This window comes from Trachurus japonicus, chromosome 6 (genome assembly GCF_045865225.1).
Source record: "Trachurus japonicus isolate A0001 chromosome 6, Traja_1.0".
NCBI classification, from domain to species: Eukaryota; Metazoa; Chordata; class Actinopteri; order Carangiformes; family Carangidae; genus Trachurus; species Trachurus japonicus.
In genome coordinates, this window is record NC_140912.1 from 12,170,011 (window position 1) to 12,185,504 (window position 15,494).

At 41.4% G+C, this 15,494-nt stretch overlaps 1 protein-coding gene across 49 annotated transcripts in view; it reads right to left on the reverse strand.

The window, feature by feature from the left end:
* Window positions 1-15,494, reverse strand: part of tjp1b (tight junction protein 1b) — a 64,859-nt gene that overhangs the window by 24,683 nt on the left and 24,682 nt on the right. For 13 of the 49 annotated variants that reach the window (XM_085778841.1, XM_085778838.1, XM_085778834.1 and 10 more), the window contains exon 1: window positions 8,217-8,376. The exons of 28 other annotated variants lie outside the window; for them this stretch is intronic. The gene's annotated coding sequence lies outside the window, so the exon portion shown is untranslated. Of the gene's footprint in view, window positions 1-1,632; window positions 2,090-7,823; window positions 8,051-8,192; window positions 8,377-15,494 lie in introns of those variants that run through there. 8 more of the 49 variants (XM_085778829.1, XM_085778817.1, XM_085778840.1 and 5 more) reach the window with 7 other exon arrangements.

The window sequence follows — 15,494 nt, forward strand, 5'->3', positions numbered from 1 at the left end:
AACAGATGCTGTCGACTACTTTGTTGCTTTACAAATTGTGATGTATTAATTTATCGTAAAATGTGAACAACAACAACAACAACAACACCAAAAAAACATGAAGAGAGAGAAGTTAAGAAGGTGTTTCATTTTATATTCACTTTGAAGTATCGTTAAAATTAAAGTGCTGGCTCCCCAACTCTCTATTCAGCAGAAGAAAAAAAAAATCATTTCTTGTGAGCAGGCAATATGGCGGGGTGCTCAATTCCCTGACTAAAAGAATAGATTTTGTGCTGTAGTACGGGTTTAGGGGTGAGGCAGAACCTTATTCAATTTTGACCGCTCTGGGACCAGAGCAGCTAAAAATAGTTCTCATTAATTCTGCCGTTGTGATGCTGCAACAGAGTGATTTAAGGGAAACTTGCAGCATGAACACTGGAGAACATTTAATAACCTTTGGCTGAATTAAATGCCATGAACTGACTGAAACAAATGATGCAATACAGCAAAGAAAAAAAAAACATGCACTCCATTTGTCTGTAGATGTGAGGAAAACAGCGAGGTAGATCACTTTCAGAAATCATTTACAGCACCAGAGCAGATGTGGCCATTCAAACAAATATTACAACAGAGGACAGTTTGTGTTGATGCCTGGATAACTGCAATACTCTGGATGCTACTGGATGAAATATAGCTCATTATTTTGAACAAAACTGATTTAGCAATATTTCTCGGGAGAAATTCAGTAAGACGTGAAATGCTATTATACATATTACCACTACAGCACACATAAAACTATAATTCACCACAGCTCTGTTTTAAGAAATCCCATTCTAGTATTTAAGTTTGAGATAAAACAACACTATTTGTCTGGATTTTCCGATTTGCCACCCAAACGAATTTCCTCAGTTCAACTATAGATGGGTTGCACACATTACAACAAGTGGCCCAACTGTTCAGTGATGCTCAAGTCTACGGACAGAAAAGAAAGATTTTCTCCTCTCAAAAGTTCAAAATAATTAGAATCTTATAACCATTGAATCAAACCAGGAATGACACTGACACAAAGTCTAGCACGCCAGCAATAAGAAAATAAAAATTGCTGTCCGAACAAGCATACTTTCATAACACTGTGCAAGTTGCACTGCAGCCAAAGACAGAAAACAACAACAGGATCCCACTCCACTGTGGCTGCTGGCAGCGAAGCAGCAAACAAGTAGAATAAGATGATTGATCACTTCAGAAATTGAAAACGATGTGCCGGAGACTGCTGACAACTGCGAAACCCTCTCCTCCTTCGGAGAACATATTCAAATGCTAACGAAGGCCTGCGCCTTAACACCAGTCAGGAGGTCCCCTGAGAGAGAAGTGACACTCTGCACATACAACATGGTGAGACACTGTACTGCAGATCTCTAACGGGGGGGAGAGAGTAGCAGAGATGCAGCACTACATGAGTGATGAGAAGGTCAAGAGATGAAACCCATTAACCATGGCACAAGATGAGATTATTTCCACAGAAGACACACGTGCACTATGTAAATGCTATTGTAAAACAGACCTAGATCTCACCCCTTCGTCTCTCTCTCTGGTTTGTTGCTTAGCCTAAGTATTCAGATAAAACTGGATGCACGGAGGATGAGGGGTACTTACATCAGTTCATCCTGGGCACTACAGAGGACACAGACAAAAGCGTCTCAAACCTCCAGCTACTGCCTCAGTAAATCCAGCAGGAGATTCCTACAGACGCACATCAGCAGCCTCAGTGCATAACCGCACCAATCAGTGCTGAGAGGCACTTGCCCCCGCCTTCCTCTCCCTTCTGCTTCCTTAGCTCTGAATCTACTGAAATTACGACCACAGGTGAGGGGTTATGAAACACACCCCGCAGCTGCACCCTAACGCTTCCTGCGCCCCGCACAGGTCTGTGTCCTCTCCCCACATCTTCCCTCAGAATTTATCTCTCCCTTCAGCCCTTTCCTTACACGCTCATGGGATCGAAGCAAATCCCCTCTGGCTTGGCAGCGATCTGTGTGGGATCTGCAGTTCCGCTACAGCATGGGACTCCTCTGTACTAGCGAACATCCATCCGCAGTGTAAACTGCTGTATCGGACTTAACCCTCGAGCTGCCGTGTTGAACCTGAACAGAATCTATCAATTCTCTCTTAGGCATGCCCCTCCTCTCCAGGTGCACTGCATTACATGCATACATTATGCTAATTGTGTCCGAGACATCCCACAAAAGATATGCTGTCAGCCTGATGGTCAACAATTATAAACATATTAAGCAGAAGAACATATCTTTTTTTTTTCCTTTTTTTTTTTTTACTGCAGCTGAAGACAGCATAAACCCAATTACCATTACATCACATCCCAATTATAAAAATGAACAGGTTGCTCATGAGACTGTTTACATTGAGACAGAGCTTAACAAGAGAGAGGAAGACCAAGAGACTTGTGTAACATACCATAAACAAACAAAAGGTTGATCAGAGAAATTTTGTCATAGTGGCAGGGCGACATTGTGTTTGTTAGCAACTTTACATCGGTTTTTTGATTCCAATGCCTCTTTGTGGGACCGATGAAACATCACCAACCCATTGCTCTGCCTCTTTGACTCCAGTCAAATGATTTTTGTTTTGAAGAAACTAGACTCAGCAGTCTCTGCTACATAGATCCTTCAAAAAAAGTAAAAGGAAATGTATTTTTATTACATAATTAATAACAAGTGACAACCACTAACATGGTGTTATTCAGAAAATAACATTGTGTGTGGGATTTCCAGCAAAAAATGCAAATTAAACCAACAACATTGGTCCAGCCAATAGAAAACCTCTTTGTGGTTTGCGTCTAATCAAGCAGAATTTAGAGGACGCAGTAAGACAACTAATCAGGACTGTTCATATTTGTTTTAGTGGTTAAGCCTTTTCCCCGCGTCATTGTTAAGCCTTATGCGCTTTCTATGGAGGGACATACTGCATGACTACACAAACATGTGAATTCCTCCCAAGGCAACTTCGAGCATCTGCAGTATGTGCCAACCACATACACGGATGTCAATTAAAAACTATATTCTCCCTTATCACCAACAGGAAACAAACCGGAGACAAACCTGTATTAAAGGCTGGGGGCTACCCCTTCAAGTGTTCAGGTCCAGGTGACGATGGGAAGGACAGAGGTGAGACAACAATGACAGAAACTGCTGTGCTTCAACTACTGCATCAGAGACCAGTGTGGCAACATTTCAGTGCACACTTCACCCAAACACATGACATGATCAGAAGGTTACCCACATAAAGCTCAGGGTGCATTAGTTTAATAGTAAACTATAAACCACCTACTCAACCTCATGCACTTAAAAACGCCTTACTGCCAATAACGCACCGCCTGTCCGAATTAAATTCCTGACATTTATGAGACTGTTATTACAGATACAGCTTTATGCGAGGGCATCGTTTGCATGACCCGTCTTTGTCCTGCTCTATTTGAGTAGGTTAACCAGCAGTGACGGCTGACATGGACACAATGTGCATCCTCAAAAACAAAATAGGTGACTCAGCTTAGAACGGATTTACATAGTGCTATTACAGATTTGTTTGTGTCTGAAAGAGAGGGAATGCTGAATGAAACATACAAGAAATAAGCAAAATGCGATGACAGGAAAGGGGATAAAAAGCAGGAAAGCTAAATAATAACCCGGGATACCGTGAAATCACAATCTGATACAGAGAATCACTCAAGGTCGAACAGAATTCAACACATAAAAAGAGTTACACAATTTTATAAACATTTAGCCCAGATTCAGCACCATACTACAGTACATGGACTAATCAGCAGACCAAGGCCATGTGGGTCACTACATCCCACGTATCAGTCAGGATAATCATAGAGTTGGACAGGCCTGACAGACACCAAGTCACCGCTGGCGAAGCGGACAAGTTAAATTTACATCCCTCGGAGCAGAGTCTGAGAGTGGTGACAGATTCCACACATAGTTTGCTCTCTCCACTACCTTCTGCCTACCGGCCCTTAATTATTTTCACATCAACCACCACACCAAGCATGTTGAGAACATGAGCTGCTAATCGCTACAGAGTCAGCAGTGCTGCCACTCACTATGTCTTCTCTAATAATACTGGATCCATGAGCACAAACTGCAAAGGTGTGATTATTCCCTGCAAAATAAATAGAGCTCTTTCTTCCTTTATCTTAAACCTTTCTTCAAGAATACCAAATTGACTTCTTATGCAAGCTCTAAAGCCAAATCTACCGCTACACTAATTTTTATGTTTATCATAAAAGGGTAAATGTTTGGGAACAGCTGGGTGAGGAGGATGGTGCAAAAATATACATTTTCTTATGTAATAAACCACAGTCCTCTGTCCTCCAAAAACTTATATCTAATTATATAATACATATTTTCTTAATTTTGCTTAAACAACACATCTTAAGTCGATATTTTAAACCTACATTTTTTACTTATTTCTTGACATAGCCTACCTAACATTTTAAAAAATCTATAAACCTTTCATTTATCAAAACACTTCGAGTGAGGCAGTCCAAACTGGATATAAAACATTAAATAAAATGTCTCTGTAATAGCTGAAGCACATGGATACCTGATGAAACCTACAAAAGATGCTTTGGGCAGACATGAAAACTAAAATTGCCACCGCTGCTGTACTTTTAACCACCAATGATTAGCTACAAAAGGAAGAAAGCCAGAATACCCTATCCCATGTGGTAAATGTTAAGGTTGATTGTTTACGCAGTATTTAACAAGTAATAAGATTGGATTCCTGCTTTGAGAGTTAGCTGCTATTACAGTCTTATTAATTTAACATTAGCTGTCATAACATTGGTGCTTGTATACCTACTCTCCAACAATATACGTCTGGCACACATTCGTCCCTTTGACAGGGGCACATTTTGCATTTCTGGTCCTCTGCAATTGTTGTTCTCTGCACCTTTTATCAAAGCACATGGAACAAACACAGCTGAAATTCGGTCTGTTTTGCATCATTTCACACTAATTTAATCATATCTTACACCTCTTGAATAATAAACGTCCTAATTGATTCTTTTTAGTCATTTGGTGGCGGTGAAAGTTGTGCATACAACATGGGAAACTCAAAAACATTGTTTCTCTCTACACAGCACATGCAAGTCCAAGAGATTTTTGCAGACAATGTCCACTTAATAACATAACTAGAAAACAATAACAATCAAGCCTATGATACTAATGGGCTCCATGGCTGCAGTCAGTGATCATAACCAGAGCCTCAGCAGCGTGGCCTGAACACTTGGACCAGGGAATCAGCTCCTGAACTCAATCAGCCCAGTGGAAGTTATCAGCGCCCCACACAGAGCACACAAGAGGGCAGGAATGTGCTGATAAGCTGAGCCACTGACCTGCACCCCGCCTCCTCTCAGGCCCAGTGATTGAAATGAGGACAACTGAGCCAAAGGAAATAGTAACGATAAGGGATGTTTCTGGACCATAAGAAAAAAAGAGCTTGATACTAAAATGTGATTGATGAGTGATTTTGTAAGCCTCTTCTTCCTGATAACTCCACAACCCTGTCAAAGAGGGACTCACAAAGGACTTGATTTATATATATGAAAGCTTTTGTACAAGTGGAGTTGTAACCATAATGTTAACATGCCACTCGTTACCACAGAAACACATACAGTAGCATGAGAAGATGGACTTTAATGACATCTTTTGTTTGTTGGTTTAGCTAGGTATTAGAGCAATGACATTTCCCTGCCCTGGCACCAACTACTCTTCAAAAGTAACCTTAATTCAAGGGACTCCAACATGTGTAAGGGAGGTAATGAGGATTTTTTTAAAAACACTGAATAAATGTATGAGCAGAGGACAGGTGGAACCAAGCCTTATGCTACTAATACAAAATAATCCAAGGTGTAAGCAGAGATAAAGTACGGCAGGATAGTGGAGGCTTGTTAATTAAATTTTGTTTTATTCTCATTGCAACTCTAGGCTATCACTAACATAAGCTATATTTAGAGTCCTTCAGTTTTTTTCTGCATTTTTCCCCAGCACCCTCTCTGTACAAAGTTAAAGCATTAATCACTTCAAAGAGGTACCAGAGGCCATCTTCTTTAATCTCCTTCATATCAATAACAGGAGACATTTTCTTGGATAATGATTTACATACAAACCTAAGGTTAAGAAATATATAAAGTTTTGTTTCTCTAATGTGAGACATGCCTGCCTCAATACATCATATTAACATATGATGCAGTAATGTAATGCAGCCCCTTGTTACAGTTTCTACAGATATACAGGACTACAGCACTGCTGTCAAATTTAATTGAAACAGGCAAAAATATCAGATACATTTGTCCTTCTACAACCAAGATGACTCAGATGACTGCTGTTCCCATGACAGCTTAGGGCAGCATGATTTACAGGCCAACATGTATTGCTGCCCTTGAGCAGCTGGAGATTCTGTTCCTCTTAGGCGACATGTTTTCCAAATTCATCCCCTCCACACAACACTGTCGTCTTAATATCCAAAAAAACAAAAAAAACAGCCAATTCAATGATGCAATGAAACATTTAATGCCGCGCATGCCACAAACATCTGTATTATGCCTCCCCCACTTCGTCTGACAAATCTGTAGCCCTGCCCAGCTGCCATTTCATAAAACATTACCATCATGAGCCAAGTGATGACACATTGAAGTCACAGACATAAGCTCAGGAAGTCAAACACCGATATGTGCAGTAATAAATCCTCCTGCTACATTTACAAGATGTACCAAATACATATGTTAAAGCCATACCAGTTGCACTTAATACAGTGTTTTGAGGATTGTGTTATCTATTGTACAGAGAAGACAAATCAGGGACAGGACCATGATCCATCTTCTCTACCACTCCCAAAATAAATGAAGACAACCTGAACGTAGAGAAAGGAGACACCAGAGATAAACACACTTTCCATAATGTGGTATTTTGGCTTTTTTAAGAGATGCTTCCATACAACATAGAGCCTACAATATGGCTGGGATCAACCATATAGGGTTAGATTCCCTCACTGTTAATTTACCACAGCAGTAACATCAGTTCAATAAACTGTAATAGGGTTAGAAGAAGTTCAAGCAGAAAGACTGAATGTCTATTTCTATAGTATGATATTATGATATGTTTCAGTATGCCATGTCCCAACTAGATGCATTAGTTGCATATATGACAAGTTCAAGGCAAATGTTAACTAAAACAAAACAATGTACATGGAAACGACACATATCAACAGTCCAGCAGCGTAATCAATATTCAACAGGTGACGACAGGTGGTCTTAGTTCATGTTAGCATCAGTCCATCGCTGTGGTGGTGGGAAGGAGGACAGTGATGTGGTCAAACACCGACTGTAGCCCACAGCAAAGCCCCCCCTCCCTCACACACACGCCCCTAACATGACACTGCATTATTATGACAGCTGGCTACACTCCACAGACATCGGGGCAGGCAGGCAGATATTCCTGCCACCAAACTGGAGTCAGCTAATGAGCTAATGTTAGCCAGCAGCAGCTACCTAGCTTCACCAGAGACCCACACTCCGGGGTTTACTGACGGACCCCCATCAAAACAAAGCGAACCACCGCATGACCTTCGCTTTAATTTAGCAAACCCATGTCGTATTTCTAACAGCTGCCCCCCGCGTTACCACTCCCTTCCTTGCCTCTTGCTGTGTGACACTTAATAAATCTTGTACCCCCCGTTATATACCCCTCTTGGTCAAGCCAACCCCCCCTTTAGCTGGCCGACATTTTGTTCCAGCGGCTAGGCTAGCTCATCCTAGCTAACATTACCTGGATGCTCCGCGCACTTGACGTGGGAACAACCTGCCCACCCGATGACAGCTCGACTGCGAGGTATTTTGCGACTCAATATTGCCGCATACACCGGCTCCACGGAGCCCCAGGGCGGCGGACATCGTTGTTCATCATGGCTACAGCTGGGAGGATAACTAACGCTTAGCTCTGTTGTCGGGCAGCTAACCGCTTAGCATAGCGCGTAGATGCAGTTTGGTGGCAGTGAGGTAGCTCCGTTACCTCGGCTACCTCGGCTTGATGCCCGCTGGGGGACACACACTCACATACACACACACTCACATACACATCCTGTCAGCTCCTGCGGCTACAGCGGAAAAAGCGCCTACTCCTAAATGACGTACTCACGGACAAATGGAGAAACCCATTCACCTTCGCCAAAGCAATGCTCCTTCACGGCTCGCTTGTGAAAAATCTTAGAGAGAGAGAAAAAAGGGGGAATGGAAAGGTCTTCCTGGTGTGGCTCCAGAGCAGCAGCCGCCGCACTGCAATGGCAGGCAGTGGATGAAGCCTTCCGTGTCCCACTCCCCCCCACGCCCCCCCTCTGCTCTCACACTTCGGCTGCCTCCACCGCCGCGGTGACAGTGACAGGTTCGCCTGGAAGAAACCATTCCGGTTCGTCCGCGGGGGGGAGGAGAAGTGGGGGAGTGGGGGTGGTGGTGGGGGGAGCAGGGATGCAGAGAGGCTGTCCACAGCAGCAGCAGCAGCAGCAGATATCCAGCAGCATCGAGCGCCATTCCAGCGTGAGAACAAGCGGTCGATGAAAACGCACAGATGACGCCTCATCGGCTCCCGGCGAACATAGCAGCAGTGTCCACTACACATGAAGGGGTGTATGCGGCGGTTATCGATCTGTCATGTATCTCAAATCCATCGATTACTCCGAGAAAGAAAAAGAAAAAAAATCCCCAAAATATTGCAGAGGTCTGCTGCTGCACTGTTATCCAAATGCATCAATAGACTATGGCATTATATCACGACTAGGCTCAATGATAGCTATGTATTGGTTATTGGGTTATTCTACTAAATAATATGACCAGTCTATTTAGATACGGTTTGATGACAGACAGATAAGGTTTGATGACAGACATCTTTTATATGACAATACTGAAGTTAAGAGGTGAGGTGGATGTTCACACAGAAGGGCTGTTTTACGTTGGCCAATCTATTTTTAACCTCTACATAATAAAAACACTTATGGGCTCCTCCTTTTTGTTATGCTGATAGGTTGATCAGAAAATACCTGAAAAGGATTGGGATGTGATTTACAATATAAAATCTGAGAAAGCCACTGCAGTAAAGTAATGTGGTAAAAGTTACACACATCACCTGTCAAAACATGGTTAATAACTGTGTGTGAACTCTGGGCTGCCAAAAATAACCTCCTTTTCTAAACAATCTGATTTTACCATTGCAGCATCAATACAGTAGCCTACACCCCTGCAGGTAAACTGCTATGGGCTAATAAACTATTGTGCACACAAAGCATTGTAAGTTTAGCCTTCACCGCATGTGACGTAAGTCGTAACATTTTATCTTTGAGGAGCTTTTAACAAGCATCCTAATCAAACAGAGAGCTAATGATTCGGCGTGAGGAGGAGAGAGCTATGGAGAAGTGTTTGCAGTCAGAGTGCAGTGACATCGCCCTTGTGCACTATAACAGAGGGGTATTACAATTCCACATTATTTAATGTTGACTATTTTTGCAACACAGTCCAGCCAAGTGCTGAGCATTTCTTGCTTTGTAGTGTTGACACCAAGACTTTTCAATATATTTTTAAAGTCACATTTACAAAGCATGTCAAAGTTGATGTTTTTTACACTTGTTTTGGACATATTTAGCAGCAGGGTCCAAATTAAATCCTGTTTGTGTTGCCTTTAGAACTTCACATCCAGATGCACACAACCTATTATGTCAAGAAAATATATGAGACAAAAGACCTTGTGTTAAATAGGCCTTAATATTGATTTGACAAATTGAATTTGGAAAAAAAAAATAGAAGTGGTTTGATTGATTGGCCTTGTCTTGAAACAAAGGACTGAACAAGGACAAGATGGTTTATCTTTGTGTCTTTGGTTTATCACCCATGTGTGTCTGTATGCACCCTGATGAGATGTATATGCATAATGTGGAAAAACTAATATTTTAAAATGTTAACTTTCTGGAAAATGTGCTTTACAGGATACAGATTAGAAGCCATTAATGTGGAGTACAGTATGTTTTTCATTTAAGTTACAGTGTCTTAAATACAAAAAGGCAAAATGTTATTTGGATATCACTTTTAACTACAGTAAACATAAACTCTTTAAAGGGAAAGCTGCATAAAGCCATTTAAAATGCAGAGGATAGAACTAAAATCCACCCTACAGTCACGATGCTCAATACTCCTTCCCATGGGGGATACAGATTTAATCAATATACAGTTGAATGTAAATTGTGCACTGCACCAAACCCTACTCTTAAGACTCTATCACATGCACTGCAAGTTTTTTTTTTCTTGCTTGCTTTTCCAAAGGAACCTAATTCTCTGCAGCACCTTCTGTTGTGCATTTTATCACTCTGAGACTGTGTGACCGTTCTTGTCACCTCTACCTCTGGCACTAATGAGCGCAGGAGAAGATAGTGGCTGAATGTAATGCCGGAGGAGCACAGAGGTCCTGCAATGTTGCTGACGTAAGGAGACTTGCCGCAGATTCCATTGGAGGATCGGAAGGAGAAAGAGTGGGGGTGGGTGGGTGGGTGGGGAGGGGGCATCTTGAATGGAAGAATGAGAGTTGGCCAAGGTCATAAGAATTAGATAAACAAGGGCAGTCACAGATATCCTGTGGGAAGACAGAATATGATGAAGAGCAGGATATGTCGTAAATATAAAGGAAACTGTAAAAAAAAAAAAAAAAAAAAAGCCTCTGTGACCTGCACCTCTACAGTTTTGCTGATAACAGACAAACCTCTGGCAATATGTCAGCATGGTACATGTCACTGAGCATGAATGATGCTTAGACAATGCCACTTGTTATCATTTGGTATAGTCATGCATTACAATATTAAAACTTGCCAAAGTATTAAAGCAGAAAAATATAATCAATCTAACAACCCCTACAAAAAAAACAAAAAAACGCATGAATGGAAACTTTTGTTCCGTCTGCAGCTGTCATCAAATTGTCTCTGATGTGGGCTCATGCTGCTTATAATGTATCTCTGCTGCTGAAGCCCTTGAAATACCCTCTGTTAATGCTACGACGGTGTTTGCATCACTGGCTCCAACAGCACAGAGGGAGTTTCACATGCCGTGCAACAGAACTATCCGCAGCCCCTCTCTCCCATCAGCACATTTAGACAGTACAGGCGGCATCCGAACCAGAGTATGACTGCAGGAGCAAATCACACGAGTGGAAAAGTAAATTAGAAATTCACAGCAGGTCGGCTTTTAGAGTGCACTGCCCCTGACGGCGAGCGAGTCACCTCTCGGCTGTACAGGTCAGGGAAACAGCATACTAAGCAAAGGCTGGCCTGGCTATCTATGAGCTTTAATGACTGCAGCTATCAAATGACATGACAGACGTTAAACATAGCACTGCAGCAGAGGAAAATAAGTGTTTTTGTCCAATAGTAGAGTAAGTGTGAGGGAAAAGATGATATTAAGTGACACCACACTGCCAAAGCTGCAAGATGATACTCAAAACTTTATGCTTCTTATCTTGTTATCCAGTCTTTGGTTTTACAAATTGGAGTACATCAATGTAATCCCATAATGGAGTGAGCTGGCCACAGTACAGAGGCTTGTATTTCTGTGATTTCTGTGTTGTCCTCTGTCAGTATCGCTGACCTCTAGCATGAGAAAGCAGCACACGGACTTGACAGCCAGCCCATTAACTGGGGACAGAAATTCCTTGGACAAGGTTTCATAATGCCACACGATTACACGGTGCACCACCATTCATAGCTGGAGAGAGAGACAGGCGTCCGTGATGTAGCGAACATGAGATATCTTGTAAAGTCAGCAGTTAAAAAAAAAAACACTTATCAAAAGGCTCTTTATAGGAGAATGAAGTGTGACCTCTGTGAGACAGAGATGTGCAGCAGTAAAATGCAGCGGAAACATGCATGAGACAGAGTTTGGCCGTCGCCTCCTGATCTCTCTCCAACTTATTAGTGGCTGATTTTACAGTTTGTGATTGTACCACCTGTCTCACAAAAGGAGAAATATCTCATCATTCATTTGGAGTGTAACATTTAGACGCTGCATTAGAATATGCATATTCATGTGGACAATAATGATGCAGGCCAGCTTTGGTCTCTGAGCTTTTGTGTGCTCGCCTTTTATGTTAGGGCCTTGCTTGTTGCAGATGATTATGTTTTCCTCTTTGTGGTTTTGCTTGTGGTTCAAATGGAATAAGGAATTTGTACAGTTTGATAATAGCTATATTGTCATCTGGCTGCCAGGTGACATGCAATTGACGATTTTTGTGTTGCAGTGGCTGCAGTAAAATGCTGCAATGAATGAACCAACTAAATCTGTGTAGCTACATTATAAAATGCAAAAATATCAGTCTACCGAAATGTATCCAAATAATTTCAGCATGATACACTGTGTATGCATGTAAAACAAAAACTCTATTTTATATTGCACAAGTGCCATTTTTTTAAACTCACAATTTAAAAGCAAATATTTCATCAAAGGATAACGAATGAATACAGCAAACAAATAAGAGCTTTGAGCTACAGGCAGTAAACAAAGCAGACAAACACCATGTGACAGTGCGGACATAAAGGACATGACTGACGAGGCACAAATCAGCTTTTTACCTCTTCATAGATAGCAGAGGCTAAGATCAGAGCCCGTGTACAGACAGCAAATACATATTTTTTAAGATTCCCCAAATGAACCTATAATCTCCATCTCATTTTTCCCACCAACAGCTGAGAGCTCAGACATATCAGGTGACATAAAATGACCTCACGTCCCCGGCCTGCGGATCATGTGACAACAGGCCAGCAGCGTCCAAATCCTCTCTGGATCAAACTACAGCATCATGCACAGTAGCAAAAAAGCAATCACCTAAGTATGTTTATCCCGGGTGGGGCCGGGGGAGGGGGAGGGGGCGGGGGGCAGCGCGGACTGGGGTGGGTGGTTGGGGAAGCACAAATGCTAATAAAGATGAACCGTTCCAATCAGTTAATGTGGAAGCATGTATGGCAGAGAGAGTTTTTTAACAGCAAAATTGAGAGTTGAATTTTTTTTTTTCACGTTTGAACACAAGCCCAGATCATAGTCTGCAGAGCTAACCATGAATTCCTTGAGGGGGGAATAAAAGCTTTTGAAGCAGAAGGATCACAATCAATCCAATCGAGATTTTTACAGCCAACTGGAAATGGCAATGATTATTGGTGATTAATTATCTATGTTAATTATGCAGGAATACTCAGAAGCTCTTGTCACATATAAACCCAGGGGGCTAAAAAACTTGGGAAATAAAATACTGTAAGACTCAATGTGACCTGTGATGTGGACTACCAGTTAAATTATTAATGAAGTGGCTGTAATTTTTTATCCCCCCTCAAACAGGTCTTTAAATTAGTTTGGATTCATAAGTGCTTGTCTATTCATGGCTTGTTCCCCTGAGAGAAGCCCTCGCTCAGGATGAGAGTAAAGCAATTAGAGGCCTTGGTGGTCCAGGATCACGTGCTCCCTTCAGACCAGGCCGAGGGCTATTGTGGAGGGCTAGTGATGGGAGGGGGGGTAACAAAGACAGGATGAAAAAAGGAGAAAAATCACCCAGGGGTAATTTACCGCACTGCGGAAAGAAGCCAAACAATACCATGCTGCTTCTCAATTCAACTGGAGCTTTACTGTTTTCACAACTACGGTTAGACTCCTCCATAAATGCAGTGCAAATTTATTTGTTTTTAACTTTTCACACCGCAAAACAGTGCCATGTTTCCTTCAACACAATACATCAGATGCATGGGTTTTTAAACTGTGTCTTCACCAGCTTGGCTTCTCCAACCACATGAGCATCAATAGATTTTAAACTTCTTCAACGCCTCATCCTTCTAGTGGCTCCAGAGGCCGCTGTTTTTTTCTTTTTCTTCTTCTTTTTAATAACATCTGCCATATCAGCAAAATCTGTTCTTCTATCACCATATATGAAAACTATACATTCATCTCTATCCAATATCCCACCCCTCCTTCCACCGTTGCTTCAGCTATGCAAACATAGATGTTGGACGGTGTTGCTGCACGTTTAGGTAGTAAAACTCTGCCCTCTGCAGGATTTGAGCTGAACACTGTTTATCTGGTCCACTGTGTCTGAGTCAAGCTCTGCACAAGGAAATCTATAAGAAAGAATTATTTATGGTGGCATGGAAACAGGCATGAGGAGGAGAGTGGATATGCGTGATTTCAGCCCCTGCTGGCTGATGATGCACGCATGAACTGATGGAGGGAGACACAAGAAGGAGCTGGGGTTGTTCACCCATGGGCCCGCAGTGATGGGATGCTCCTGAGCCTAAACAGCATATGGTGCCTCCCTGGGCATCAACACACATCCTACATGTCCAGCAACACGGCAGGCTGCAAGATACACACACACACACACACACACACACACACACACACACACACACGCTTCTAAATGCCCAAATTGACCACACACTTCCTTTCATTCATGCTCAAACATAGGCATTTTGGAATGACTGAGGAGATGAGGTCTTTTGTAATGAAACAAACTATCTTCATATCGTTTAGTATTATTATTATTAATGTTATAATTATGTATACTATGTTATATATAATTAGGTATGAGATTTTTTTATTTTATTTTTTACAGTGCAGCGCAAATGCAGTTATTTTGACCAATATTATAATTGCATTATGAGTCATAGTTTTAGTGGCAATGGTCAGTTTTGCATTTTAGTTCGCCTTTATTTTAGCTGTGGTCTAATTTTGATAATACTTTGAATGAATTGTTCTGCAATACCATAAATGCTGCTCTGGTGGAACATCAATTCAATCTCAAGATTTCTAATCAGTATTGCATCACTTGACACTGATTTAACCACTCAGTTAAATTAGGATAAATGATTAATTGATCAACCAAGCATTTTCACTTTTTCTGTTTTGATACTGAAAATAAAGATATACTGGTTGATCAATTTTCAGACATTGCTTTGGCCTGTGGAAAATTCTCATGATGTTTTTAAAATATACTTTATTATATTTTATAAACAATCAATCAATTGAGTATCTAATCAAGTAATTAAAAGTGAAAATGAATAATGAATATTGCAGTCCTAATAAGTAATGCAAAATCTGGTTATTCAGTAACTGTCAGAACATTAACAAGATGTGTTTTTATTAATGTGCATATTAATATATTACTATTATGTCATTATCATTTAATTTTGAGCAGATGAAAAAAAAAATTGAGATTTTATTCGCTGTCTGTTAAATCTAATCTTAGTTGAGTGGACAAACACATACATCCCTCAGAAAACACAGCCTGCATTCATGTCACGATAAATCAACAGACAATATAATCTACAGGGCATCAAACCTTCTAATTGATCGCGTTGTCTCAGGACAACCTTCCCTCTGTTTCTCTCTTCATGCTTGACTTCCCCACCATGGCCACCATCTTGGTTCTGAC